The sequence below is a fragment of the Coregonus lavaretus genome (genome assembly GCF_964263955.1).
Source record: "Coregonus lavaretus genome assembly, chromosome: 32".
Taxonomy (NCBI): Eukaryota; Metazoa; Chordata; class Actinopteri; order Salmoniformes; family Salmonidae; genus Coregonus; species Coregonus lavaretus.
Genome location: NC_140019.1, coordinates 20,122,608 through 20,134,534, shown reverse-complemented (window position 1 = coordinate 20,134,534; position 11,927 = coordinate 20,122,608).

Below are 11,927 nucleotides of genomic sequence, written 5' to 3'. Positions count from 1 at the left end.
AAAATAAAGCACTAAAGTAATACTGCTAAAAATGTGGCAAAGTAAATAACTTATGTTCGGGGAAAATCCAATACAACACATTACTGAGTGCCACACTTTTAAAGCATAGTGATGGCTGCATCATGTTATGGGTATGCTTGTACAGTGAGGGAAAAAAGTATTTGATCCCCTGCTGATTTTGTACGTTTGCCCACTGACAAAAACATGATCAGTCTATAAATTTAATGGTAGGTTCATTTGAACAGTGAGAGACGGAATAACAACAACAAAATCCCTTGTCAAATATGTTATAAATTGATTTGCATTTTAATGAGGGAAATAAGTATTTGACCCCTCTGCAAAACATGACTTAGTACTTGGTGGCAAAACCCTTGTTGGCAATCACAGAGGTCAGACGTTTCTTGTAGTTGGCCACCAGGTTTGCACACATCTCAGGAGGGATTTTGTTCCACTCCTCTTTGCAGATCTTCTCCAAGTCATTAAGGTTTCGAGGCTGACGTTTGGCAACTCAAACCTTCAGCTCCCTCCACAGATTTTCTATGGGATTAAGGTCTGGAGACTGGCTAGGCCACTCCAGGACCTTAATGTGATTCTTCTTGAGCCACTCCTTTGTTGCCTTGGCCATGTGTTTTGGGTCATTGTCATGCTGGAATACCCATCCACGACCCATTTTCAATGCCCTGGCTGAGGGAAGGAGGTTCTCACCCAAGATTTGACGGTACATGGCCCCGTCCATCGTCCCTTTGATGCGATGAAGTTGTCCTGTCCCCTTAGCAGAAAAACACCCCCAAAGCATAATGTTTCCACCTCTATGTTTGACGGTGTGGATGGTGTTCTTGGGGTCATAGGCAGCATTCCTCCTCCTCCAAACACGGCGAGTTGAGTTGATGCCAAAGAGCTCGATTTTGGTCTCATCTGACCACAACACTTTCGCCCAGTTCTCCTCTGAATCATTCAGATGTTTATTGGCAAACTTCAGACGGGCATGTATATGTGCTTTCTTGAGCAGGGGGACCTTGCGGGCTCTGCAGGATTTCAGTCCTTCACGGCGTAGTGTGTTACCAATTGTTTTCTTGGTGACTATGGTCCCAGCTGCCTTGAGATCATTGACAAGATCCTCCCGTGTAGTTCCGGGCTGATTCCTCACCGTTCTCATGATCATTGCAACTCCACGAGGTGAGATCTTGCATGGAGCCCCAGGCAGAGGGAGATTGACAGTTCTTTTGTGTTTCTTCCATTTGCGAATAATTGCACCAACTGTTGACACCTTCTCACCAAGCTGCTTGGCGATGGTCTTGTAGCCCATTCCAGCCTTGTGTAGGTCTGCAATCTTGTCCCTGACATCCTTGGAGAGCTCTTTGGTCTTGGCCATTGTGGAGAGTTTGGAATCTGATTGATTGATTGCTTCTGTGGACAGGTGTCTTTTATACAGGTAACATGCTGAGATTAGGAGCACTCCCTTTAAGAGTGTGCTCCTAATCTCAGCTCGTTACCTGTATAAAAGACACCTGGGAGCCAGAAATCTTTCTGATTGAGAGGGGGTCAAATACTTATTTCCCTCATTAAAATGCAAATCAATTTATATCATTTTTTACATGCTTTTTTCTGGATTTTTTTGTTGTTATTCTGTCTCTCACTGTTCAAATAAACCTACCATTAAAATTATAGACTGATCAGTTCTTTGTCAGTGGGCAAACATACAAAATCAGCAGGGGATCAAATACTTTTTTCCCTCACTGTAATTTTAAAGGAGTTTTTCAGGTTTAAAAAAGAAATGGAATGGAGCTAAACACAGGCAAAATCCCAAAGGAAAACTGGGTTCTGTCTGCTTTCCACCAGACACTGTGAAATTAATTCACCTTTCAGTAGGACAATAACCTAAATCACATGGCCAAATCTACACTGGAGTTGCTTAACAAGAAGACAGTGAATGTTCCTGAGTGGCTGAGTTACAGTTTTGACTTAAATCTGCTTGAAAATCTATGGCATGACCTGAAAATGGTTGTCTAGCAATTGTCAACAGCCAATTTGACAGAGTTTGAAGAATTTTGAAATTAATATTGGGCAAGTGTTGCAAAATCTAGGTGTGGAAAGCTCTTTGAGACTTACCCAGAAATACTCACAGCTGTAATCGCTGCCAAAGGTGATTCTAACAAGTATTGACCCAGGGGTGTGAATACTTATGTAAATAAGATATTTCTGTATTTCATTTTCAAAAAATGTGCAAAAATGTCTAAAAAACATGTTTTCACTTGGATATTGTGTGTAGATGGGTGAGATTATTTATTTTTTTAATCCATTTTGAATTCAGGCTGTAACACAACAAAATGTAGAATAAGTAAAGGGGTGTGAATACTTTCTGAAGGCACCGTATAAATAATGCATTGACAAAATTGCATCCCTGGGAGAGAGTCCAATGAGAGGGCTCTATTTTGAGTATGCACCTGGCGCCAGCATCACCCATCTTGATATCCTGGAGTCAATTGGAATGTGGTGCGGTACAGCTGATGAAGTCAGGTGAATGGTGAGATGTGTTTTGAAACTCTTTAAACTAGACTACTAAGAATGTGTTTACAGATTTATTCTGATCTTTTACCACTAACGGGTCTTTTGACCAATCGGATCAAATCATTTTGCCAATAATTGGGAGCTTGTGTGGCCTACCACTTCGTGCTAACTAACTGGCTGAATAAGTTGACGACGTACTCACTCAAACTGTCAAAACTAACCCAAAACTTTACACAACGTTAGAGACGGACACAAATGATCTGCTTGGCGTGTTAACACACTGGTGGTTTGTTGTAACCAAGTATTGGTGCTGAATTTTTTTTATTTTTTTATTTTTTTTATTTCACCTTTATTTAACCAGGTAAGCCAGTTGAGAACAGGTTCTCATTTACAACTGCGACCTGGCCAAGATAAAGCAAAGTAGTGCAATAAAAACAACACAGAGTTACATATGGGGTAAAAAAAACATAAAGTCAGAAATACAACAGAAAATATATATACAGTGTGTGCAAATGTAGCAAGTTATGGAGGTAAGGCAATAAATAGGCTATAGTGCAGAATAATTACAATAGTATTAACACTGGAATGCTAGATGTGCAAGAGATTATGTGCAAATAGAGATACTGTGGTGCAAAAGAGCAAAATAAATAACAATATAGGGATGAGGTAGTTGGGTGGGCTAATTTCAGATGGGCTGTGTACAGGTGCAGTGATCGGTAAGGTGCTCTGACAACTGATGCTTAAAGTTATTGAGGGAGATAAGAGTCTCCAGCTTCAGAGATTTTTGCAATTCGTTCCAGTCATTGGCAGCAGAGAACTGGAAGGAATGGCGGCCAAAGGAGGTGTTGGCTTTGGGAATGACCAGTGAGATATACCTGCTGGAGCGCAGACTACGGGTGGGTGCTGCTATGGTGACCAATGAGCTAAGATAAGGCGGGGATTTGCCTAGCAGTGATTTATAGATGGCCTGGAGCCAGTGGGTTTGACGACGGACATGTAGTGAGGACCAGCCAACAAGAGCGTACAGGTCACAGTGGTGGGTAGTGTATGGGGCTTTGGAGACAAAACGGATGGCACTGTGATAGACTACATCCAATTTGCTGAGTAGAGTGTTGGAGGCTATTTTGTAAATGACATCGCCGAAGTCAAGGATCGGTAGGATAGTCAGTTTTACGAGGGCATGTTTGGCAGCATGAGTGAAGGAGGCTTTGTTGCGAAATAGGAAGCCGATTCTAGATTTAACTTTGGATTGGAGATTCTTTATGTGAGTCTGGAAGTTGAGTTTACAGTCTAACCAGACACCTAGATATTTGTAGTTGTCCACATACTCTAGGTCAGACCCGTCGAGAGTAGTGATTCTAGTCGGGTGGGCGGGTGCTAGCAGCGTTCGATTGAAAAGCATGCATTTAGTTTTACTAGTGTTTAAGAGCAGTTGAAGGCTACTGAAGGATTGTTGTATGGCATTGAAGCTCGTTTGGAGGTTTGTTAACACAGTGTCCAATGAAGGGCCAGATGTATACAAAATGGTGTCGTCTGCGTAGAGGTGGATCTGAGAGTCACCAGCAGCAAGAGCGACATCATTGATATACACGGAGAAAAGTGTCGGCCCAAGAATTGAACCCTGTGGCACCCCCATAGAGACTGCCATAGGTCCAGACAACAGGCCCTCCGATTTGACACACTGAACTCTATCTGAGAAGTAGTTGGTGAACCAGGCGAGGCAGTCATTTGAGAAACCAAGGCTATTTAGTCTGCCAATAAGAATGCGGTGGTTGACAGAGTCGAAAGCCTTGGCCAGGTCGATGAAGACGGCTGCACAGTACTGTCTATTATCAATCGCGGTTATAATATCGTTTAGGACCTTGAGCGTGGCTGAAGTGCACCCGTGACCAGCTCGGAAACCGGATTGCATAGCGGAGAAGGTACGGTGGTATTCGAAATGGTCGATGATCTGTTTGTTAACTTGGCTTTCGAATTATTTCGAAAGGCAGGGCAGGATGGATATAGGTCTGTAGCAGTTTGGATCTAGAGTGTCACCCCCTTTGAAGAGGGGGATGACCGCGGCAGCTTTCCAATCTCTGGGGATCTCAGACGTTATGAAAGAGAGGTTGAACAGACTAGTAATAGGGGTTGCGACAATTTCGGCGGCTAGTTTTAGAAAGAAAGGGTCCAGATTGTCTAGCCCAGCTGATTTGTAGGGGTCCAGATTTTGCAGCGCTTTCAAAACATCAGCTGTCTGAATTTGTGTGAAGGAGAAGCGGGGGGGGGGCATGGGCAAGTTGCAGCAGAGGGTGCAGAGTTGGTGGCCGGGTTAGTGGTAGCCAGATGGAAAGCATGGCCAGCTGTAGCAAAATGCTTGTTGAAATTCTCGATTATTGTAGATTTATCGGTGGTGATAGTGTTTCCTAGCCTCAGTGCAGTGGGCAGCTGGGAGGAAGTGCTCTTATTCTCCATGGACTTTACAGTGTCCCAAAACTTTTTGGAGTTAGTGCTACAGGAAGCAAATTTCTGTTTGAAAAAGTTAGCCTTTTGCTTTCCTGACTGCTTTTGTATATTGGTTCCTAACTTCCCTGAAAAGTTGCATATCGCGGGGGCTATTTGATGCTAATGCTGTACGCCACAGGATGTTTTTGTGCTGGTCAAGGGCAGTCAAGTCTGAGGAGAACCAGGGGCTATATCGGTTCTTAGTTCTGTATTTTTTGAATGGGGCATGTTTATTTAAGATTGAGAGGAAATTACTTTTAAGGAACAACCAGGCATCCTCTACTGACGGAATGAGATCTATATCCATCCAGGATACCTGGGCCAGGTCAATTAGGAAGGCCTCCTCGCTAAAGTGTTTTAGGGAGCGTTTGACAGTGATGAGGGGTGGTCGTTTGACCGCGGACCCGTTACGGACGCAGGCAATAAGGCAGTGATCGCTGAGATCCTGGTTGAAGACAGCTGAGGTGTATTTAGAGGGTGTGTTAGTCAGGATGATATCTATGAGGGTACCCATGTTTACGGATTTAGGGTTGTACCTGGTAGGTTCGTTGATAATTTGCGTGAGGTTGAGGGCATCTAGCTTGGATTGTAGGATGGCTGGGGTATTAAGCATATCCCAATTTAGGTCACCAAGCAGTACAAACTCTGAGGATAAATGGGGGGCAATCAATTCACATATGGTGTCCAGGGCACAGCTGGGGGCTGAGGGGGGTCTGTAGCAAGCGGCAACAGTGAGAGACTTATTTCTGGAAAGGTGGATTTTTAGAAGTAGAAGCTCAAACTGTTTGGGCACAGACCTGGATAGTATGATAGAGCTCTGCAGGCTATCTCTACAGTAGATTGCAACTCCACCCCCTTTGGCAGTTCTATCTAGACGGAAAATGTTATAGTTGGGGATGGAAATTTCAGAATTTTTGGTGGCCTTCCTGAGCCAGGATTCAGACACTGCTAGAACATCAGGGTTGGCAGAGTGTGCTAACGCAGTGAATAACTCAAATTTAGGAAGTAGACTTCTGATATTTATGTGCAAGAAACCAAGACTTTTGCGATTACAGAAGTCATCAAATGATAGCGCCTGGGGAGTAGGAGTGATACTGAACCGTGTTATTGGAGGCTGGCATGCTAGTTGGCTATGGCATCATAGGATTCGGTGCCCTGGACAGTTTTCACGGAAGAATCCTGCACCAAGTTAGCTGGCTGAATAAACTAAGTTAGAGTATATTTCTAGAAAACATTGAACCGCTGTAGTTTACAACAATTATAATTTCTAAAGTGGAAGTTGGGAGAGTTATATTTGAGTGTTTCAGTGAAACGTAAGTGAGGGAGGCCCCGCTCTCTCGCTTTCCCAGATGTTTAGTTCATTTCATTCCGATCTCCTTTGCATTATTGTAGCCTTTTTCTGTAGCCTGTCAACTATGTGTCTGTCTATCCCTGTTCTCTCCTCTCTGCACAGGCCATACAAACGCTTCACACCACGTGGCTGTTGCCACTCTAATCTGGTGGTCCCTGAGCGCACGACCATCGTGGAGTTCCAGGTCTCTGGAAGCCTCTGGAACTGCCGTTCTGCGGCCAACAAGGCAGAGTTCATCTCAGCCTATGCTACCCTCCAGTCCCTCGACTTCTTGGCGCTGATGGAAACATGGATTATCACAGAAAACACTGCTACTCCTACTGCTCTTTCCTCGTCTAACCATGTGTTCTCTCATACCCCAAGAGCATCTGGTCAGTGCGACGGTGGCACAGGAATCCTCATCTCTCCCAAGTGGACATTCTCTCTTTTTCCCCTGACCCATCTGTCTATCTCCTCATTTGAATTCCATGCTGTCACAGTCACTAGCCCATTCAAACTTGACATCCTTGTCATTTATTGCCCTCCAGGTTCCCTTGGAGAGTTCATCAATGAGCTTGACGCCTTGATAAGTTCCTTTCCTGAGGATGGCTTACCCCTTACAGTTCTGGGTGACTTTAACCTCCCTATGTCTGCCTTTGACTCATTTCTCTCTGCCTCCTTCTTTCCACTCCTTTCCTCTTTTGACCTCACCCTCTCACCGTCCCCCCCTACTCACAAGGCAGGCAATACGCTTGACCTCATCTTTACCAGATGCAGTTCTTCTACTAATCTCACTGCAACTCCCCTCCAAGTCTCCGACCACTACTTTGTATCCTTTTCTCTCTCGCTCTCCTCCAACACTACTCACTCTGCCCCTACTCAGATGGTAATGTGCCGTCGCAACCTTCGCTCTCTCTCTCCCGCTACTCTCTCCTCTTCCATCCTATCATCTCTTCCCTCTGCTAAATCCTTCTCCCTCCGATCTCCTGATTCTGCCTCCTCAACCCTCCTCTCCTCCCTTTCTGCATCTTTTGACTCTCTATGTCCCCTATCCTCCAGGCCAGCTCGGTCCTCCCCTCCTGCTCCGTGGCTTGACGACTCATTGCGAGCTCACAGAAGAGGGCTCCGGGCAGCCGAGCGGAAATGGAGGAAAACTAGACTCCCTCATCTTTTCACTCCCTCCTCTCTACATTCTCTTCCTCTGTTTCCGCTGCCAAAGCCACTTTCTACCACTCTAAATTTCAAGCCTCTGCCTTTAACCCTAGGAAGCTCTTTGCCACCTTCTCCTCCCTGCTGAATCCTCCTCCTCCCCCTCCCTCCTCCCTCTCTGTGGATGACTTCGTCAACCATTTTGAAAAGAAGGTTGATGACATCCGATCCACATTTGACACCGCTTGTCCTGCTCACACTGCCCTACCCTATGCTTTGACTTCTTTCTCCCCTCTCTCTCCAGATGAAATCTTGCGACTTGTGACGGCTGGCGCCCAACAACCTGCCCGCTTGACCCTATCCCCTCCTCTCTTCTCCAGACCATTTCCGGAGACCTTCTCCCTTACCTCACCTCGCTCATCAACTCATCCTTGACCGCTGGCCATGTCCCTTCCGTCTTCAAGAGAGCGAGAGTTGCACCCCTCCTCAAAAAACCTACACTCGATCCCTCCGATGTCAACACCTACAGACCAGTATCCCTTCTTTCTTTTCTCTCCAAAACTCTTGAGCGTGCCGTCTCTAGCCAACTCTCCTGCTATCTCTCTCAGAATGACCTTCTTGATCCAAACCAGTCAGGTTTCAAGACTGGTCATTCAACTGAGACTGATCTTTTCTGTGTCACGGAGGCTCTCCGCACTGCTAAAGCTAACTCTCTCTCCTCTGCTCTTATCCTTCTAGACCTATCCGCTGCCTTTGATACTGTGAACCATCAGATCCTCCTCTCCACCCTCTCCGAGTTGGGCATCTCCGGCGCTGCTCACTCTTGGATTGCGTCCTACCTGACAGGTCGCTCCTACCAGGTGGCGTGGCGAAAATCTGTCTCCGCACCACGTGCTCTCACCACTGGTGTCCCCCAGGGCTAAGTTCTAGGCCCTCTCCTATTCTCTCTATACACCAAGTCACTTGGCTCTGTCATATCCTCACATGGTCCCTCCTATCATTGCTACGCAGACGACACACAATTAATTTTCTATAAATAACCTGATAACCAGGTGGCGAATCGCATCTCTGCATGTCTGGCAGACATATCAGTGTGGATGTCGGATCACCACCTCAAGCTGAACCTCGGCAAGATGGAGCTGCTCTTCCTCCCGGGGAAGGACTGCCCGCTCCATGATCTTGCCATCACGGTTGACAACTCCATTGTGTCCTCCTCCCAGAGTGCAAAGAACCTTGGTGTGACCCTGGACAACACCCTGTCATTCTCCGCTAACATCAAAGCGGTGACCCGATCCTGCAGGTTCATGCTCTACAACATTCGCAGAGTACGACCCTACCTTACACAGAAAGCGGCACAGGTCCTAATCCAGGCTCTTGTCATCTCCCGTCTGGATTACTGCAACTCCTACAACTTATCCAGAACGCTGCTGCCCGTCTGGTGTTCGACCTTCCCAAGTTCTCTCATGTCACCCTGCTCCTCCGCACACTCCACTGGCTTCCAGTTGAGGCTTGCATCTACTACAAGACCATGGTGCTTGCCTACGGAGCTGTGAGGGGAACGGCACCTCCTTACCTTCAGGCTCTGATCAGACCCTACACCCAAATGAGGGCACTGCGTTCATCCACCTCTGGCCTGCTAGCTCCCCTACCTCTACGGAAGCACAGTTCCCGCTCAGCCCAGTCAAAGCTATTTGCTGCTCTGGCACCCCAATGGTGGAACAAGCTCCCCCACGACGCCAGGACAGCGGAGTCACTGACCACCTTCCGGAGACACTTTAAACCCTACCTCTTTAAGGAATACCTGGAATAGTATAAAGTAATCCTTCTACTCTCCCCCACCCCCCCATAAAAAAAAAAGTGGTTGTCCCACTGGCTATCATAAGTTGAATGCACCAATTTGTAAGTCGCTCTGGATAAGAGCGTCTGCTAAATGATGTAAATGTAAATGTAATGTAAATGTGGCTGAGCCATTGTTGCTCCTAGACGTTTCCACTTCACAATAACAGCACTTACAGTTGACTGGGGCAGCTCTAGCAGGGCAGAAATTTGACAAACGGACTTGTTGGAAAGGTGGCATCCTATGACGTTGAAAGTCACAGCTCTTCAGGAAGGCCATTCTACTGCCAATGTTTGTCTATGGAGATTGCATGGCTGTGCTCGATTTTTATACACCTGTCAGCAACGGGTGTGGCTGAAATAGCCAAATTTACTAATTTGAAGGGGTGTCCAAATACTTTTGTATATATAGTGTATCATAATTGGGATGCCTGTGTAAATGCAGCCTTTGGCTTTAGTACTGGGTTGAATGGGTTCCTTTCCCTCAAATTAAAGAAATAGATGAGAATTTGGTAAAATAGTGTTTTTAAACAACATGTCAGTCATAGAAAAGAGTCCTGTATAGATATACTGTAGATGTTCATCATTGATTTGTGTTGGCCCTCAGAATGGCATATCAACATGAAGCAGCTTTCTCTCTTTTGATTAAAGAAGAACAATTCAATTGAAACAGAATGGCATTGTTTATCATTCAGACGTGTGTCCTGTCACATTTATTTTCCTTTGAGTAACACAAAGTAACAATACATCCACTTTTGGCTAAGAAAATTTTTTCTGCCAAAAATAATATTTGGCAATTAGTTTTAAATGTTTTTGGCAGCAATCTTACCTTATTGTATTGCATTATATATATATATATATATATATATATATATATATATATATATATATATATATATAGCTACTTTGACTGACATTATCTTGAACCTGTGTGTGTGTGTGTGTGTGTGTGGGCGTGCGCACCAATGACTCCCATGTTGCCGCTTCCAGGCATGCTGTATTGACATTTGCATCAATTAGGTACCTCATTTTGTTAACTACATCAAGTGCCTCAAGTACTGCACAGAGACTGTGATATTAATGTATCATCTCATTCCCACTGTAGGGAAGGTATCAATGACTGTGTATGGTGATGATCTATTTACTGATTGACCCTGTTTGGTGGGAAATTAGAGGGTTTCAGTATTCTGACATCTCTAAATAAGACTTTTACTCTGAATAATGTGTATTAAACTAGTTGGTTAGCAAGCAGTATTTTAGCATGGCAAGACCGGCTATGAAGAATGCTCATAAGAATTAAAAAATATCAACATGATTATAACACGTATGTTCAAGTGTGGATCAACATCAATAACACTAACTTCCCCCGTACTGTATACTAAAAATAAAAGTGAAGTAGGCATTGGTCTGAAGCTGAAAAGAAAGGAAATTCACATGAGCACCACAATGCCTATTCCACCCATGCTCTACCAAGGTTTTCCAGCACACAGCTTTGACCTACTACAGTAGCTACAGTGAGCTCCAAAAGTATTGGGACAATGACACAGTTCTTGTTGTTTTGGCTCTATGCTCCAGCACTTTGGGATATGTTGAGAAAGTTACAGATGCACAAATATCATACCCCCCCAAAATGCTAACCTCCCCTGTAGTTGTAATGGTGAGAGGTTAGCATGTCTTGGGGGTATGATATTTGTGCATCTAACTTTCTCACTCATCATTATTCACGATTCATTCAGGACTATCCATAATCATCATTAATGTGTTTAGAAACAGATTATATTCTTATTTACAATAAAAGTGACATTAGTTACCAATCATTTTTATTGGGCACAAAATAATCTGAAACACAACCAAAACAAAAAGTAAATGCATCAAACAAGTTTGTAGAGTCACAAGCTTGATGTAATAATTCTGTGCTGGGAATATGGGACCAAATACAACATTTTTGATTACTTTAATAAACATATAAGTGAATTTGTCCCAATACTTTTGGTCACCTAAAATGGGGCGACTATGTACAAATTGTTCTGTAATTTCTAAACGGTTCACCCGATATGAATGAACATACCCTCAAATTAAAGCTGACCGCCTGCACTTTAACCTCATAGTCATTGTATCATTTCAAAGTGCTGAAGTACAGAGCCAAAAAAACAAACAAAGTGTCACTGTCCCAATACTTTTGGAGTTGGTATTGTATTTCAAACTATGTGTAGACAGGTTGCTTAGGATTCAAACCTTCTAAAACCACCTAATTCATACTCTTAGAGGAGGTGCTTCCACAATGTGATTTGTACCGCATTAAAGTTAAAGTATTGTATTCATCACACACCACAGTAAGCCTTTATTCTATTACACTACCATTATCATGCTTTGCTTTTATTACTTACAAGACCATCAGGCTTGATTGAGCTGTTTTGTCTTGCACTAATGTGGTGCATGTCTGTATTTCTTTAAACCTTCACTTTAGCATCACATGTCATTGAAAAATTATAATCATAACAGGTGGTGGTGTGTTGGACATAGTAGTTCAGATAGATGGTGCTTGTCTGCATTCCTGATTTCTGTAACTGTTCGCTTACCTGTTTAATATTGACATAAGCTCAGTCAGAACCACTTGTGT